Source organism: Rhynchophorus ferrugineus, unplaced genomic scaffold, assembly GCF_030347505.1.
Source record: "Rhynchophorus ferrugineus isolate W39M unplaced genomic scaffold, kcgeb_rfMv2 rfM2, whole genome shotgun sequence".
In the NCBI taxonomy this organism is placed as follows: Eukaryota; Metazoa; Arthropoda; class Insecta; order Coleoptera; family Curculionidae; genus Rhynchophorus; species Rhynchophorus ferrugineus.
The window spans coordinates 43,978,865-43,998,927 of NW_027472581.1; the positions used below are offsets into that span (position 1 = coordinate 43,978,865).

The 20,063-nt window shown below is 30.7% G+C and overlaps 1 protein-coding gene across 9 annotated transcripts in view; it reads left to right on the top strand.

Moving 5' to 3' along the window:
- The window catches only part of Rbp6 (RNA-binding protein 6), a 752,769-nt gene that overhangs the window by 604,360 nt on the left and 128,346 nt on the right, over positions 1–20,063 (top strand). The gene's annotated exons all lie outside the window — the stretch shown is intronic.

Genomic DNA, 20,063 nt, shown 5'->3' on the forward strand with positions numbered 1-20,063 from the left:
GCCTGCTGATCAGACGAGTAGATTTAATTCACCAACATTGGACGCAATAGTTATTGTGAATGTCGAAGAAAATTTGCAATATTGATGTGGTTCGAAGATGGAACTCGATATTTACCACCCATTTTCTACTCATGTATGACCCATAGACGTATTAAAAGTTGTTCTTCAGTTTTTCGCTCGCTTCTGTTCACCAAATTGAAAACATATTTGCTTCAAGTATGTGATAGTAAATTCATAAAACGTACCAACTAAAGAAACCCTTTTTAATTTGTTTAAAAAGCACCATACAGTATGCCGAATCGTAGACGTGTTGTATGTATTGCAGAATGTTTGTGCAATATTTCAAGCAGCATTCAACATCTTAAACGTAGCAGTTCATAAAATTTCGCTCTAGGATTTTCTAATCTACTTTGTCGAATTTTTTTATCATTTTCCGTCTATTTTAGGCATCTTCGCTTTTGCCTACATTTGGTTTCAGCAACGTTATTTATAAGAAACAACACGTGAAACATTTTGTCCACTAATAAAAAGAGTAGTTTCACTAAAACTGCTATAAACATATAAATTAACAACTGGTATCTAGTAATATAGTGTCCAATATGCATATTGATTGAAAGTTAGTATTACCCAGAAAGTTTTATCGAAAGTGATGCGGTTGTAGGTTTGTAAACATTAAATGTCGAAAACGTTCAGAAGTTACAACTTTATGAACAACTAGCTAAAGCACGTTTGGAATTGCGAAAAAGAGTAATAAAACTTCTATTTTATAGCTTGTGCAGAGTAGTAATCTGACTTCAAAATGCATGTACATAAACCGTGTACAACAGATAAATACAAATGAAATGATTTCACCATGTTACATATATTCATATACTCTTATATTCATATCGACGTATTTAATATTAATACACTTTATAATGAAATAGCTAGATTTCAGTTTCATAATATCTATGATAAAAGAAACTAATATATTTATTTTTACTGATGTTGGTATTTAGAAACGAAATATATTTAAAATTGACTCGAAAAATGAATCTTTTATGTTAACTATCATATATTTAATATACTTAAATATAATATAGTATCAGTTTTCTAACAGAAGGATATTATAACACTGTTATAATTATATAGTTTTAATTAACATAATATATATTATAACATAGTTTTAATAAACACATAATTATAGTGTTTCTAAATATATTTTTACGGAAAGTAGAATAAGACATCAACAGAATTTTGATATATAACAAACGAATTCAAGAATTGGACAAACCCAAAGCCACAACGCACATATTGCATTAATAAGACATTTTAACTTTTCCTGCCAAAAACATTTCAGCCATCGGTTTTCGTGCGAATAACCTCATCCATACAAATAGAGAAACAAACAGTCATCCTTAAACGTTTTCGAAATCAACCCTCTTCAAGTTGTTAACCAAGCCGAAAGCGGTCTTTCAGATTCGTCTCGCTTAAAAAACCATTCCTCCGTCCCCGACTTATTTTATCTATCAGATACACACTCGAAATCATTGTATATATTTTCTGGTAAATTACTCAATTTGTGGAATCAATCCATTGTTTTCAGCTTCCAGAAATCTCGGATAGAAACCCCCTCTATTATGTATGTTTTGTCGATTTTTTTCGGATTTGAATTTATATTAGAATAAAACTTATAAGAGATTTTAGGAACAATTTGCTAGATAACAGAAATATCTACACCTGGTTTCAAAAGTTGTAGAGGCATTTTGATCAACTTTGAAGCGATATTTATTACCCCATTCATCATCTTTAATCTATATAATAAACACTCTTTCCGTAACCTTAAAGTATGCGTATGTTATATATAATTATATATTGATACGATTAACGATAAAGTAAAAAATATTCAATCTAGTTGGAGTATTAGTAGTAATTATGTAATTAGATCAGGCCCTAAATACTTCAACATTATGTAGTAACTGTTTCTTTGGAAAAGACTCATAAAAACTGATAAATCATTAATCACACAAGAAACCACACCACAAGAAAACATTCATATTGCAAAGTGATGTTACATATTCTACACTTAATGGCTTTAGGATTTTAAAAAATCCACCTCCGCATATTGCAATAACAAAACTTGGATAGATTACTTATAATCCAAATAGTTGCTATTCAATATATACCGTAGACAGCGTTGGAAAAATGAATAAAATTATTGTTATTTTAGAATTAGCTAAAAATCTTCTCGTACATTGCCTTACCCGAGATCTTAGAAATATCAAAAATATTAAACTCTGACGTTGATCTCTTCACTCACTGACGTTGATAAATTAATATTTCCATAAAACAGTAAACTCACGTCATCTAAATTTAGGACGCCAAAACGTTGCAATATAGCCGCATCAACTTTAAATTTTAGTTCATTTTGGCTTTGATATGTAATGAAACCCTAGTCTAGAAAATAATGAAACAGAAATGATGTTATCAAACCTAATTTATTTTAACATTACAGTACATCTATTACATATATTATCACTTATAAGAACTTAAACTACAGTTAACTATACAGTCACAATAGTTTGTAAGTTAGAGTTGTGTATTTTCATTAAATTCTTTTCCACGTCACCTATAATTTCTGGAAGCGTTTTTTAATATAGTAGTATCTGGATGATCTGGATGCCTAATCCACCTATTTAACAATTGAATATACAATATGCAAGCAATGAATTTTATTTTCACCACAGAGAATATTTACCTTTTACGTTTAGCTCTTGTTTTATTCGTTGCAATGTTTCCCGGTTAAGTCATTTTAATGTCACCGTTTTTCTCCTTAATTTTTTCTGTTATTACATGTGTTGATCTTTCTTGGAAAAACTAGAATTAACCACTGCACTTTCTCTAATATATTTGCCATATCTGCAAAACATTTAGTCTTTAGCCTCGTATATTTTAACCAAATTCTCATGTATTTTCTTAACAACACAAAAACAAACAACCAATAGACATAACTATGCATACATTTAAAATACAGTTCTATATTGATAATATGGTTGTTAGTAATTATTAGTTGTTTCCATGTTATTATTAGATCATTATCTCACATTCGGAAAGGTCCAGTCAGACACAGTCACTTTTCTGAGGTGTTATTCAACAATAACTATCATGTTATTCTCCAAACTATCTAACACTTGTCTAATCTAGGTAATATGATTCCATCATGTGTTAATTTTTTCTTCAGTTTGCATTCATCCAAACCAAAGGTGTTTTTGTAAACAATGCTTTTTTCTATATATCCAGACTGCATATTTATTGCAATCATTCTTTGCCACACCGCATCTCAATTCAATTGGGTTGATTATGCAATGATAGATGGATTTCGGCATTTCCAATCAGAGTAATAATAGACAGTAATGTAAAATATATCAAAACAAGCAAAGCGGAAACACAGCATATGCCGGTTTAAAATTCTAATGATTGCGATTAATATTTTGAAGAATTCTGCGGACATTTGATAACCGAACGACTTTTCTAAACGATTCGGTTACATGTTCGAACCTATCAGACAGCATTGTAGCTCTTATTATAAACTGAAATAAAATGAGAAGAAAGATATCGTCTGATATTAATGGAAATAGCCAATAAATCTCAGTCATCATTTACTGATGATAAGTTCACTGTTGTATATGTATCTAAACTCAGTTTGCAAACATTTGTCAACCGTTTCTTGTATATTAAACCTAGTAATAAAATGATAGAGCGGATATGGATGATGTCATTATTATTATTGTCATTATAACTTCTACTTAATTATAATATTATCGGTTTAATATTCTTAGTATAATACTTGCTTATTGAATAATACATTTTACGGTTATATCTTTTTTTCTCATGAAATTTTTAAAGTGTGTCAGATACTGAATGGGTTTAGGGGGCAGATTTCTCAAATAAAGCAGAAGCATTTTCCTCTATATGTTGTGAAATGAATCATTGAAAGCACAACGTAAAAATGAATGAAACAATATAGAATGTTTCATTTCGTTGAAATCGTTATGGTGCCGTCTGTGTGCTCCGAGATCTAATAACGACCCCACAAAAACATTTTTGCACCCTATCCGGGAAATTTTAAAAAACAGCGGAAAAACTGAAACGCTCTCCGAAGGAATCGCATAAATTTACTTTCCTATTCGCCGCCTTGTTTGTTTTTTCCTCTATTCTGACACAAAAAATCAATCCCTTCGGATCGCGTTCAGCACCACGTAGCACAACAACCCTTCACCCTTCATGAATAACAAAACGTGAGAGGGAGAAACACTGTCGTTTCACTATCGATCCTTTTCTTGCACGCGCTACATTACGTAGTAATGGAAACCCACTTCACGTGATAATAATGTCAATGAAAAGGACAGCGACACTCAGATTTCTCTAAGAATTTTAATGGGCTTGTCGAAGGGTGGAGATTTCGTGCCGTGATGGAGGTAATTTTTTTCCTTTTTTGAAATACTGCGGCTGAAAGGCAATTTAGCTTGGCGATGTGCTAGAAAATTGACCCCAATTTTTCTCTCACCCAACTCACACCTTCGAATACTCAATAAAACTATTAAACACTGCTTGTCGCAGACACTAAAAACGAGATATTCTTAAAATGCTTAAAACACAAGATGGAGGCGAGTATAACTAGCACAGTGTTAAGGCTATAAAATCGGCAGAAAAAATTAATTGAAATTGATACATACATTTTAATTATAGCTGATCTTTTTTAATTTTAATATCTTTAAAATTATTAATAATTAAAGAGATATTCTCTCTCTTTCTCTCTCTCTCTCTCTCTCTATAATATATATATATATATATATATATATATATATATATATATATATATATATATATATATATATATATATATATATTATTTCATAAATTCATTTATTTATATTATAAAAATTCATAAAGCTGATTGTATTAAAATATACTATGTTTTCTAAAATTATTCACAGTAATTTATTTACGACAATAAGACCATTTTAATGTTAGTATTTACTATTTTCAGTACCTTTGATTATGCCTAAAGTGTAATTAACGTAAGATTGATGTAAATAATCCTATTGATAATATTTAAGGTTAGGCCTCATTTGTTTTGTATATTGTTTATATATGGAAAATTATATTTAATAAAGTCTTATGAGTCTAGTCGTGTAAGTGTATGTCGTCAAATCGTATGACGGTTAGATAATAAAAAGCTAATATCATTATTATTATTATTATATATATCACTACATAGTATAAAACAAAGTCGCCTTTTCTGTCCCTATATCCCTATGTGCGCTTAAATCTTTAAAACTACGCAACGGATTTTGATGCGGTTTTTTTCAATAGATAGAGTGATTCAAGAGGAAGGTTTATATGTATAATACATGCATAATATACTAAGGCAACATTGCTAATTTTAGAGGTTTCTAACGTGATGTCGTAAATTAACCTATTTTTTTAAGCTTATTTAGCAATTAGCAAAAACGCTGCCTAACCCTACGAGTTAGATCAAATTAATGTACTACAGTATTGTACACTATAAAAAGGTCTACAAAAAAGTCCGCGATGGTATATGTTTATCTTTTAGGGATAACCCACATTAACCATTTTTATTGTTTACTTTTTACGTGAGAAAATGGCTTATTTACGAAGCTATTTTAAGCAATACGGCATTAATCCTTATCGAATTAAGTACCTTAAATACAGTGTGCAATTAATATAGATCAATATGGTTCCTTACAGCATGTAAATTAAACAAATATTTTCGGAGATATTACAAATTTAAAATTTGCGTTTAAAAATGTGTAATGTAATAAAAATTGTATGAATTTAGATATTCCAAAGATAGCAGGAAATCTTCATAGTAAGTATAGGGGAAGAGGAATTGTTTTACTCCAAATTTAATGCGTGCAGGCCAAGGGCAGTAATGAATGAACCAAAAATACTGGATCGATTTTAATCATGTTTTCATTGAGTGACATAGGCATATATATTTTATGCCCGTGCAAAGTCGGAGCGGGCCGCTATGTTTTTATATACAACGTTCATATTTTTTCTGTAGTGTATTTAATTTAGTATCAGCATTGCACCCGTGCGAAGCCGGGGCGGGTCGCTAGTATACATACATATATATATATATATATATATATATATATATATATATATATATATATATATATATATATATAATATATATGTTGTCACTTGAACAAAATAAACTAAGTAGAGATCTAGTTTAAGAATTCATATCAGAACTTGATATGTAAAAGAATATCTAAACATGGATATGGTAAAGTACTTGATGAAGTATGGCAGTTGCTTGTGCTTATAAGTTTGTAAATATATTATTAAAATACATGTCAAAATTGTCCATTTGTTTACCCAAATATTACAAGGTAATTTGACACTATATCGGTTACATTTTTCGTTTTAAAATTAATACATTTTGTGTGTTGTAGTTATTATCAACTATGTAAAATGAATATTTTGATAGCCATGTCAAATACATTTGCATTTGTATCTTCAAATTATCATCATAACATTTTGCAGTAGATTTAACATCCATATAATGTAATGTGTGTTAGCACCTGATTTCAATAATAATATCATCGCAGTTCCAAACGGCGATTGAGCGATTGAGCTGCACCTAATGATTTTTTGGCCAAGTCTTTATGCTGATATAAGTTTACTTATGTTCTTCAATATTCTACCACGTTTCATGGTTACTATGTCTAGAATTATTTACTATTTTATAAAATTTCTAATATTATTTTTAAAATTATTTTTTCAGTGTCTGTTTGCCTTGATCAAGCTTTTTTAATATTATTTTCTTTTCTTCTCTTTGTTGGCACAAAACCAATGTTTTAACTTAATATAAAATAATTAATCCAAATAAAATAGAGGCGCGCTAAAATGTTGGTAGCGGTAAACAATGTCAACATTTCGTAGAGTACCCGATTTTAAAACAAATGCAGTTTTAATAGTTTATCTATAGGGCATAATAATTATAAATCAATGTATTATATTTGTTTACATATTTACCCTGTTATATTTATATTTTTTAAATCTAATTGATGTGATCTATGTTTAATTAGATCTCTCAAATTATTCGCTTATTTACAGTTGAAATAAATTAATGGCTCACAAATTTTAATGGTAAAATTCTTATTTTTGAGTTATAAACCAAAACCTTATTTATCAACAATATTAGAAGGGTATAATTATCTTCAATTGAAATAGCAGAAATATAGAATGTAAACGGTTCTGCAACTGTTAAATTGTGTGACTAAGAATGCTGAAAAACAATAATCAGGTTATTACTAAACTAAAGGATATACAATACTAAATATTATTGGTTCAGTTAGCAGTAAAATATAAAAAATGTACTGTGCATCACTGTGAATGCGAGATATCAAAGTAGTGAATCAAAGTAAGATGGTAAAAAGTAGTGTGAATTCAATAATTCAGCTTCAAAGCAAACTAGACGCTGTTAGAATCAGTTTCCTGGAATTTCAAGCGGAATGTTGTTTGTGAATTAGATCCAAACAATAAACTCAGGTTATTACTGTATATTTTTAAATCATTTAATGTAAAAATTCATCAATCAGTTTTAATCAAGAGAGAGATAATGTTCTTTGTTAGACAATGCTGTAGGTCTTAGTCTAAAACCTAGTCTAATTTCGAACTGAAAGCACCCTGTATAAAGTCACATTTTATCCTTAATGTACAAAGGTCATTTTCTTAAACTACAACATAAACTTTGTGCTCCAAACTCTCTTAACACTTATGACTGATGACATATCACGTTATTTATCTTCACAACACGTTTAGTGCAGCCGGAGCTCCCAACTTGGTCGTAAACTGAGAGTCGACCTCCCCCCGAGCAACTTTTCACCCGGCCGATCGATCAAAGTAATTAGATGAATTATCTTTAACGTGAGTGAACCGGGAAGCTTTCTTCTGATGCCCTTATGCATTTTAAAATAGACTTTTATTGCCGTTGCGTGTAAGCCCGATATCGGTATTTGTTTTTCTTTTCGTTTGTTCTACGACTGCTTGGATCATTAGCTGGAAAAACAAAATTTAATGGTCGGTTTAATGTGCCCTACGTTATTTTGCATTTAAAGTGTCCCAGTTATTTTCTGGGTGTGATTTGAGGTGCGTCGTTGGAGTTTACATTATTTGTATTTCCTACTTTGTGACCTAAATTTTTTAGGTCACCTAAAAACATATATGGTGATTATAATATGATATAAGTTTCTGTTAGATGTTAGTTTCTGTTAAGATGAAAACAACGATTTCATATAAAAGTTACTACTTAATTTGGAGTGTATTTTGTATTTAAATGTCTTATTGTTATTAATGTGTATTAGTGTGTAATAGACGTTTAATGTTTCTCAGGATGTAATAGACGGTCTATTCTCTAGAATGCGAAATCAACTAATTTATATTTTGAAAAATTACGTGTAGCTCTATTTACCAAATTACTTTCATAGGTCATATTTTTAAATTTGTTTGTCAATATATAAAATCAACAGTTTCTATCATAATATTGAACATTTAACATAATATCCAGAGTCACATATTCTTATATTTTTATATTTATTCTGCTATGTCATAATTTGATGATTTTTTGCCGCATATATATACAAAATACGACGTCGGTATATATATATATATATATATATATATATATATATATATATATATATATATATATATATATATCGAGGTCGTATTTTGTCCGTCCGCGCTAGGATTTTTGTACAATGTCTACTGGACAAACAATAAGTACTGTCCTCAGATTCTAGTTAGTTCTATTTAAACATTTACTGCTCCTTGGAAGGATATTGCACTAGAACAAAAACAATGAATATTTATTATTTATCTATTACGATGTTTAGTGACATGAAATTCTCAGAAGGATTGACAAGGTAATCAGGTTAAAGTCAAAATTGTAGTGGAAAAATGGAAAGAGAGTACCAAACATGGGCTCCATCCAAACATACTAAACTAACCATCATTTTATACTCATATTATATTTTAAAGGTACTCTTTAAAAGAATTCAGAATTTACTATTTCTGTAGAATTGCGGAAGCTTACTTCACACGGCATTCCCTTTGTAGATTGCGTAGTGAATTTGGACTCATCACTAAAACCTGCCGTCGAATTGAAAACTAGGATATGTTGTAATCTGGAGTCAAAAGATGTGTTGAAGATGATATTCTCAATATGAAAATGGTTCTGCTCCGGTAATAAGGAGAGACGTAGTAATCCTGCTCCTTTTTATCCGCAAGGTACCAATTCTTGCGCATTTTAATGGAGTCGTAGCAATCCCTCATATGAAATGTGTGAGAGATGAAGGCATCTATTGTGAAACAGTGATAGCTTGCGTATATAACATATATTGTGCTAGATTACCTCTATTTTGTCTTACTTTGGTGAGAATCAAAAATAATTTATTACTTATTTATTTTGGTGTTTTATTACCTATGATCGACAGGATGATTGACCGGATAATTGGGTTAATATCGAAAATGATTTTGAAATAGTAATGGAAAGAGAGAGATGGTTTTTTTCCTAATTGCATTCCTTATTGCAATTGCATCTTACATTAGATATGCTTAGTTTAATATTAGTTCAATACATAAGCAAAATAAATATGTCATTATGTACGAGTATTTCCTAAAGAAAATTAAATTTAAATTAGACTTACTTAAAATAAAGTTAAGAATAATATTAATAACTCTACAAGTTCGTGCAGCTTGGTTCGCTTCAACCTTCTGATTTTCTATGAGTTGTCCAGCAGCTCTATTGCTTCCATGTTGCTATGATTTAATAACCTTATTTCATGTATTTAAAATAATAATAATTTAGTAGTGTTAGACGGTGTCATAGTATTAATATATTTAAACAAAGCACCGACCTAATCTTGTTTATGCTCCAGCATCACAATAAAGTTGTTTCATACTGAGAGAAATAAATTTAGCGAAAATCCACCGGCAAGCGTAAAGGGCGGAAACATTAACGACGATTTATATCTGGTTGAAAAAAGCACAACGTCCAAGGAAAAAAATAATAGCCGTAATTATTGTCTATCGGTGGGCGATATCGTCGTTGTCTCCCAGTAATTCCCCTAACGTCCCCATCTTCTGGCGCGGGACAGAGGATGAACGGAAAAAATAGCGGGACCAACATTAATTCCGCTTAATGAAATTTTAAAGCCTCAAACGCATAAAGCGGACCCGCTGTCCTCCGCGCACTAAATTCTGGCCGGTTCCGAATTTCGCATTCCGGCCGGGGATTACGTTTATGGCCCCGGCAATAATTAGGTGTTGCCCATGCATATTTCAGAAGGCGGTGCCTGTTTAGTAGGCTCGTAACTTTGTTACGCAAGGCATAGGGTAATTTGCGGTTTATTATGTATTATATTGTTTAAATATGAATCCATCCAGATACTCCCACGAGTTCGAATCTACCGCTTTCCTGGTCTGACCATTATTTAATATTCAATACCGATGTTGGCCTGACAAATTTCGCCACGAAACAAAATAACAAGAGATGTGCAGAGTTTATGTAAACTAATGGTGAACACAATGGAGTGAAATTAAGGTGAAATCTTGCTCCTTTTTCCTCAGCGTTTATCTAATATCATGAACAGAGAATAATGGAAACTTAAATTAATAGACTGTAATTAGTTTCATTTTAGTTAAAAATAAACTTTTCTATTTTCGCTGTAAATATTTCAATTTTTCGTTAAAAGAATGACTGGCCTGGTGAAGCTTTGCTTTTGATATTTTCCTAAAGTTTTAGGGTATTTGAGCATTCAAACATGATCAAATTCTCAAGCTTTTGCAAACATAGTTAGCATGTAGCAAGCATTGACGGAACCATGCATCTAGTTTTTCGTGTTCAAACCGTTTGGTATGGACTCTTAGGCTTCCAGGAAATGACAAAAGAAGCTTTGCTTTTGATTATTTCCTAATGTTTTAATGTACTTGAGCATTCAGACATTATCAAATTCTAAAGCTTTTGCAAACATAGTTAGCATCTAGCAAGCATTGACGGAATCATGCCTCTAGTTTTTCGTGTTCAAACCGTTTGGTGTGGACTCTTAGGCTTCCAGGAAATGACACAAGAAGCTTTGCTTTTGATTTTTTCCTAATGTTTTAGGGTATTTGAGCATTCAGACATGATCAAATTCTCAAGCTTTTGCAAACATAGTTAGCATCTAGCAAGCATTGACGGAATCATGCCTCTAGTTTTTCGTGTTCAAACCATTTGATATGGACTCCTAGGCTTTCAGGAAATGACAAATAATGAGTTTATGCTTGCTATCTATTTATATATTTGATGTGAATTTAAAGTTTTTTACCTTCATGTTTCATAACTGGTGCAGTCGGTAAACTTCCGATAAAATCATAAAGCAGTTTTCTTCTGAATTTGTTCAATAAACGTGGATCAGTTTACTTATCAAGGAAAGACTAAATTTTTTAAGAAGAGAAATGAGGTTGACGTTGGTTTGGCAATCTTTTCGCAGTTACTCAAAGCAGTTCTTGGCATTATCTAGTTGATTTTTATTTCGCAAAGTTGATTAGTCGATTAGCAAAGCGTTGAAGTTCAAGCCGTAAGGTCATCAACGGCAGCTTGAAATTGCTTTGTAAGCAAAACTGTAGAATATTGGAATTTGGGACCCCAAATCTTGAAAAACAACTTCATAAAGTTAAATTTTATGTAAGAAGTAAGTAAGTACTATTCAGAAAAGTATTAAAAGCAAAGGGGTAAACGAAGGAACAGTCGATACTCACAAATAATTTTACTACAAATATAAGCTGTCTAAACAAGACATGCATATCCTTTTGTCGCTACTGAGTTTCTTTAGAAGAGAGGTGTTATATCTTGCTTCGGATATTGCCCTGACTGTTCATAACAAACGGTGTGTTTATGTCGAATCGAGAGATATGATTTTGAATCTTACACTTTTCCCATTTTTGAAGTTTCATAATTTACATACCCATGTTTAACACGTAAATTACTGTTGCCACTTTTAGTACCACTATTGGTTGAATATGATGTAAAATTATTAAAAATAATTTTATTCGCGTTAATTTTCTCTAGATATATCATATTGTTTGATAATGAACTAGCAGTATAGCTCACTTATATGTAATAAGAAAATTATCTATTTAACACATCCAGTATTTATATCTGATAGATATTAACGATTAGAAAAGCTATATTATTAAGATATTTTCAGAAAATAAACATCATCATATCAATATGATTGGTAATTTCAAGTAATAATTTTTAGAACAACTTTGTATTTAACCTGGTAAAAAATCATATTCTTACGCATATTTTCAGGTATAATGTGTGTATTATATAGCGGTAGCATATTATATAGGCGGTAGTATATTAAAAAAGGGCAGATCTACCTATCCTATAGCTCTGGTTCAAAATATCAGTACCAAGTAATAAATAAAATAAAGCCGTTATAAAACATGTATTTATTTCTACCGGTACTACCTATATATATTTGCTTATTACATTTTGGAGTTTTGAAGCTTATTCATTAAAATAAAACTATTATTTACAGATTTAATAGGTTTATACAAGGAATATATACAACAAATACAACAGAAAAAAAGTTGTTTCCTTTTTGGTCCGTTCAAGTCAATTCAATTCAAAATTGATAAAAAGTGAAAATAAAATGGGCGTTATTTATGAATTATCGAATTATATTCATATAATTCATATGAACACAATTCCTATGTATTAACTGCTACCAACTGATAAATATGGTATTTTAATTAAATTACTACTCTCTTAACAATATATGTGTCTTATAATAGGAAATATATATTCCACATATTATATTATAGTGTACATCTACATATACAAGCCAAAATTCCCCTTAACGCATAAAATTAGTCCCGATTAAAACAAACTAAATTACGTTTGGCCACGCCACTGATCTAGTCTGCCTTTCTGTCAAAATAACCGTAAATTTGGCAATGTTAAAACCCATTTCGGTTAGGCCTCCTAAAGGAAATGGATATCTCCAAAATTATATCTGAATATTAGGCCAAAACAATAAATCGTACTTTGTAGAAATGTGCCAGAAATAATAATCATTTCTAATTCGTTTAATTACTTGGTAGCACGCACTTCGGCCATAAGAAACTTGGGGCCAAACTTTGTTCCTGGAGAATATCCGCAGAGTCTTTAACCTGAAAGTGGATCAATTCCGAAATTTAAATCGTTTAAACACTGTTTGACTTTGATGATGTTTTCTTACTTCTCGTTTTATTATTAAGGCTCAATTCGTATTTAAAGTTGGCGGTAAGTTTAATGATCTGGAGCATAACGTTTTATAAAAACGATTATAGAAGAAAGGATGGCTGGTCTAAAAAAAGCTTTAAAGAAACTTGGGCTGAAACAGTTTTTCTTATATTTTTTTTGCTTTCCTGCTAATAAGTCATCAATTATCGACTCACATAAATTTTATATTTTTTATAATGTTGTTAAAAATAAATTAAGCTACCAGAGGATAAGAAGAGGGGATAGTCTTCCCACTATTATAATTTCATTTTTGATTTTACTGAATGAAGAGTGTAAAATACCAAAAGACAAAAAAGAACAAGGCTTTTAAATGGTATCTAAAGTATTCCTCTTTATGTCAGCAATAAAATCAGTACAAGTAAACCATAGTTTGTAAAAAGGCAATTCTAAAATATCATAAAAGGTAACATAGTTTGCAAATTGAAAAACTTTGAAATTATTTTTTAATCTCTTGTCTATTTGGATATTAATAGCTTATGTCTTTCACTTAAAAAATATCTCCACATATATTTGTTTAAATTTTAGCATCAGCATATACATGGCTTGTGCAACCCATGTTTTGAAGCAGTTTTTAAATTTAGCATTAACTAGACAGGCTTACTAATGAAATGTATTTCAAATTAAATTGAAACATATTGTATTGTATTATATTGTATTTGATCTTGAATCATTGCATAGTAGTTTTTTACCTTTTGTTCATACCTTTTCCACCTGCAGTTTTCAATCAAAATATTTTAACTTTTGACCTATTTCATTTGGTTTGCAACAGGATAAGCTTACAGCTCGCTTAAACATAAGCTACATTTTTAATAAATAATATAATGGCATATAGATAAATTGGAAAAGCTATATATATTCAACGGATTGTCCATATATTAATTAAAAATATGGTCCTACAAAAACTATTTGACCTAAAAACTTTTGATCTATTTCATTTGGTTTGCAACAAGATAAGTTTACAGCTCGCTTAAACATAAGCTACATTTTTAATAAATAATAATAATGGCATATAGGTAAATTGGAAAAGCTATATATATATATATATATATATATTGAATGGATTGTCCATCATATTAATTAAAAATATGGTCCTACAATAACTATTTGACCTAAAAACTTTTGACCTATTTCATTTGGTTTGCAACAAGATAAGTTTGCAGCTCGCTTGAACATAAGCTGCATTTTTAATAAATAATATAATGGCATATATATAAAATTGAAAAGCTATATATATTCAATGGATTGTTCATATATTAATTAAAAATATGGTCCTACAAAAAATATTTATTTAAAAAACTAAACATATTTAATTTCATTTGTATTTGCTGTCATTGCTAATTGTAATTTCTTTTGTTTCAGGTAAGAACCAACAAAGCAAAGAGTAGCCACCGATCATGAAAGAAAAACGAGATATATAAGCATAAACTGGTACTGTTAAAATAGATCACTTTTTTCTTTCCTTTTGGTTTTGGTTACGAAAAAATAAGAATTTCTAGTCTCCGCATTTTAGATTTTACATAAAATAAATTATCTATTAAAATTTATGAAGAAATAGAACAAGTAATGAAAAAAAGGAAAGAAATGTAGAAAACGATTGCTTACGATGATAAATTTTAATATTTTGGAAAAAATTGTTTCTCAAAAGAAAATATTGTCATAAATTTTATTCAAAACAAAAACCTGATGGGCTTCAACACAAGTTAAAATGCTTCTTTAAGTAATAAAATAGTAAATGTGGACAATGACATATATTAAATGGAGCAATTCATAATGGGACGACACAGTAAAAATCAAAAAAAAAATTATTACTTGTAGTCTCAGAGGAATTAGACATCCCAGTAATTAATTCAGATAATGAAAAATCTTGTGGCTCTTCCCAAATTGCAGGAGTCTAATCATATATCGCTAACAATATATCGTTCTGATCTTTCCTTATGCTCAGCAACCACTCAGAAAGTAAATCAGTCACTATAAAACCTCCACTATATGTCTCCTACCTTATTTTATGATATAATAATATCACTGTAATATCGTCTGGACATATGCATCATAACATGCTCTTTTTCGGTCATGGTAAAACTGTACACAAAATTAGAATGTAACTTGGAGTGTTGTTCATCTACTTTTCTTTTGAATACATCTTGGAGTTATCGAAAATTTTGGTTTCTTCTTAAGAATTGAGGTGAGATACTTTGAAGAGCGATGTCTAGAAAATTCCTCAGTCAGAGTAATATAATAAGTATTTCTAAATATAATTTCCCCAAAAATTACGCATACTCACCATAAGACTCTTATAGAAATAAGTATTAGTATATAATATTTTAAAACAAACAATTGAGCATTACTTAAATGGCGCGGCGTCTTCTTTCTTCGAGAAAAGAGACTTATTTGTACTAATACCTATAATAGCCAATAATATATATAATTTACACCTACTAAAATGATACTTAAATTATTATTAAGTACAAGCAACAATAAATTACTAGTTTATATCGCGGTATTTGCGACATAAACCTTGCGAAGTTGTACCTCAAGTAATTATACCAAAATAATTAGATTTTAAATTTGTAATAGTTTTAAGTTGGATCACGTACGCACAGCCCCAACATCATCCCACTATTAAATTTACAATCTCGACGATTCAACGGGGAGTACATCTCTGCCGCCTTACTATTAGCCATTCATCCCCTTTTACGCATTCGTGTATTTCCGCTGGGCCATGACGTCATAGGCGCCAAACAACTTTTGTTTTGATACGCTTGCTTATCAAGATGACGGTCCTAACGATCAGCCATAAACCATGTTTATTCCTAAAATACCGGTTTGGAAATATATTGCAAATTAACTGAAACGATATGACATATCACTTTGCCTAATGTAACTAATCGACTGAAAAGTAGCAGGTCCTATTTATCCCGAATTATTTCTTTGGAATGAAACGATTTAAATTTTAATGGGAATGTTGTTAGCGGCTCTCTCAGTGGATTCACTTTGGATTAGTATCAGTTAAATATAAAGCATTTTCTACTCGAGTTTTTTTTATTACTTTAGGTGACCCTTATATAAATATCTTCATTCTGAACATGGCTACTATCTCTAGTATGTAATAATCTTATAATAATGTTTTTATCTTTTATATTCAGGTGTCAGCTTACGTCTACACTTCGGCTTATAATAATTTTCTGAAGCAGTTTTGGTGATTCGAAAATAAAATATAATAAAACATAATAAAATGCTATATTTTAACCTCCTATTGCCTATGCTTTTAGCCAAATAAGATGCTTCTATTCAATTAGTCATTAGTCTATTTTTTTTAATTAATATATTTAGAGTATTTTTTCCAAGAATATTTTTTCAATAAATTAAAAATCATCATAAAATTTACAAAATAATAATATAAATTAAGAAAATATCAAAATACTGTCTAATATATTACGACAACGTTAGAACGATTATATATTGATTATACACAAAAAGTACTAATAGTGAACTACCTATGTGGGAGTGACTAGGTATACTAACCTCAATATACCTAAGCAAAGCTAAGTAGTTAAATTATTGCGTAATTTCTCGCTTTTTGAGAGGCTTTTCTAAGAGTTTGTGTAAAAGTTTAAGAAGCAGGTTAAGTTTCTTTAATTTTACAATTTGATTTTATTTTAACTTTTTAAATATCAATCTCCAACCTATTTGTATAGTGATATACAATAATATTTGCTCTATTATGTATATAATACATATACTTAAACAACCTTTTATAGCATTAAGATGCGTTATGTTTTCTCTTGCTGGATGTATACATTCAATCCAATTTCCAACTCTGGTCAGCTTTCTTGGCTCGGTCAGGAGTTTCTCTTCTAAAATACATATTTAACACGTTCATTACGAATTTCCTAAGGTCGCCCTCTATTTTCTCTTCTCGGTCCTTGTCTCGGTACTAGCTTTCCATATTCCCTTTACCTATCTTGTCTCCTTCATGCGCGGTAACTGTATCCACCAACTGACCAACTGAGTTCACTCCTGATTCTTGTAAGGTATTTAATTTTAGTCATGAATCGAAGGTACTGTAAGGATGTTTGTAAGGGTGTAAATGTTGGTCTGTAAATTACTTTGTTTACTCCCTTTTCAGTTTGTATGATATTTTTTTTTTATTAATGAATTATATATATATATATATATATATATATATATATATATATATATATATATATATATATATATATATATAACTAAATATCTTGTAAAGATTGGTACATTAAAATTGGCATTAAAGTGACAAATTACTTTTGTCCTGAGAAGGTTCTATATCAAGATGATAGTACTCGGACGAATGACGATCACGCATAAACTATATTTATTCCTAACTAACCGGTTTGGATATAAAATGCAAACTAACCGCTAAACGACGTGGCCCTTCAATTTGTCAAAAGTAAAAATCCTAATCTGACTTGACCGCATTTCTTGGTTGCGTTTCATGTCGTGTTTTTTGTTCCAGATCGTTTTTCTTTTCTCCGAGCTTATTGTCGAAAAGGGGCGAGAAGTTGTGTGTGTTTTCGCCGCCAATCGTTCTTATTTACGAACAAAATAAAAACTTTTTTTTCTTCTTTCTCCAGGGGAAAAAATATATTTTCAGAATAATAGAAATTAATAAAAGATATGAAAGGAGAAAGAACCAATAACGATGATTTAACAATCTTAATAATAGGGTAGCTATGGAGTTAATGAAATGAGGGTTTAATTCATTTGTTTCAGTTCCATCTAACATATAAGGGTTACTCGTTGTTTTTTTTTCAGAGATATTATTCCATGTTACGTTATTACAGTTAGAAGGTTTTGTAGTGCATCTCAGTCAAATCAGTAATCAGGCTGGGTAAAACCGAGATCTAACTTTATCAATGAGTTAAAGTTAGAGAGAGATAAATATATATAAACAACTAGCTGACCCGACAGACTTCGTCCTGTCAAAAAGATTTGTAATGTGGCAGTTTTTGTGCCTACGTATTTTAAAAAATTCTCCTGAACAGAACCATCACCCTGGTGATAGGGCGTGGTGAATAAAAAATAATTAAATAAAACATATATAAGGATTGAAAAGTAAGTAATCACTTTATTGTTAATCATGTGAATCATAATTATTATTATTATTATCATTATATTGCTTTGTGGTATACGATGTTTTTTGTTTGATTACCTGGCGCATAGATAAACAAATCTGATGGTTTTCCAACACGGGAACAGGCAACATACAATTGACCATGTGAGAAACATGGGTTTTCTAGATTAATACCACAAACACTTAATGATTGCCCCTGGGACTTGTTTATAGTCATAGCAAAAGCAAGCCGTCAACATGTCTATAGGAAATTTGCCATTACCAATGTCAATGAGTTGTTTAGAGAATATGTTTCCAGATTGGTCATTTTGCAACTCGACACGCATATTCTTGCTTAAATGAAGTACTTTGATATGTTTCCACAAATTGGAGGACTTTAGACATGCATTGAGCTCATCAGCTGGCGTTGATCGTGGAATCACTGGCAATGTTTGACGAAAATCTCCTGCTAATAAAATCATTGCACCACCAAATCGGTTATTATTGCTACATAGATCTTTTAAGGTTCTGTCTAAAGCCTCCAAAGATTTTTTATGTGCCATCGTGCATTCATCCCAAACAATCAATTTACAGTGCTGCAAAACCTTTGCCATTGCAGAGTTCTTCGAAACGTTGCAGGTTGGAGTTTCATTGCTTTGCATATTTAATGGCAATTTTAGTGCTGAATGGGCTGTTCGACCACCTTCAAGCAAAGTTGCTGCGATTCCCGACGAAGCGAGTGCAAGTGCAATTTTATTTTGTGAGCGAATTGTTGCTAATATTAATGAAATAAAAAAAGTTTTTCCTGTACCACCAGGTGCATCTAAGAAATAAATCCCTCCAGTTTCATCATTTGTTACTTTCATAAGAGTTTCAAATATATACTTCTGTTGTTCATTTAACAGTGGAAGATTTGTTTGAATTTATTCTTTCAAAGCGTTGAGATCATACAGTCTTTCTCGATGCAACTCTTGGTTAAAAGCGTCATGCATTGGACGATTGGGCGCGGTCAGGCCTAATTGAATTAATAGTTTGTTTGACATTATCAAGCACATGTCCTCAATTGAAATCAATGCTTCATTGTAAATTTCTTCACTGATTTGTATATTTGGATTTCCCATTCTATTCCGTATTTGATACAAAATATCATCACACATATAATCTTTGTACTTCATCCACAAATCAATTGGGTGTGATGGGAAGCATGTAGATATGATTATAGAAAACAATGTTCGTATTTGATGAGTGTGTGATCATATTACAGCATCATTGAGAGTTTGATCCCAATGAGCGTCATTTTCAAGCAATTGCAAACGTTGACAGGCTTCTCTGTAGGATCCACACAATTCACCATCAACAGTTCGTAACTGTTGGAATGATGTTGGGCCACGTACATTGACTAATAGCAGTCGTAAATAAAAACATTCATCATTGCTTGGATGTACTGAATAAATCCGGCCAATCGCATCGGTGGAATATACATCTGTATATCCTGGAACTGGTTTTCCTTGTTTCCGTCGTATAAATCTCCTTGAGGATTGATTCCAGGTATAATATTTTGGCATTTCAGAATATAGCAATGTTTGTGCGAAATCATCGTTTTGGCATGTCTCAAAAAAACTG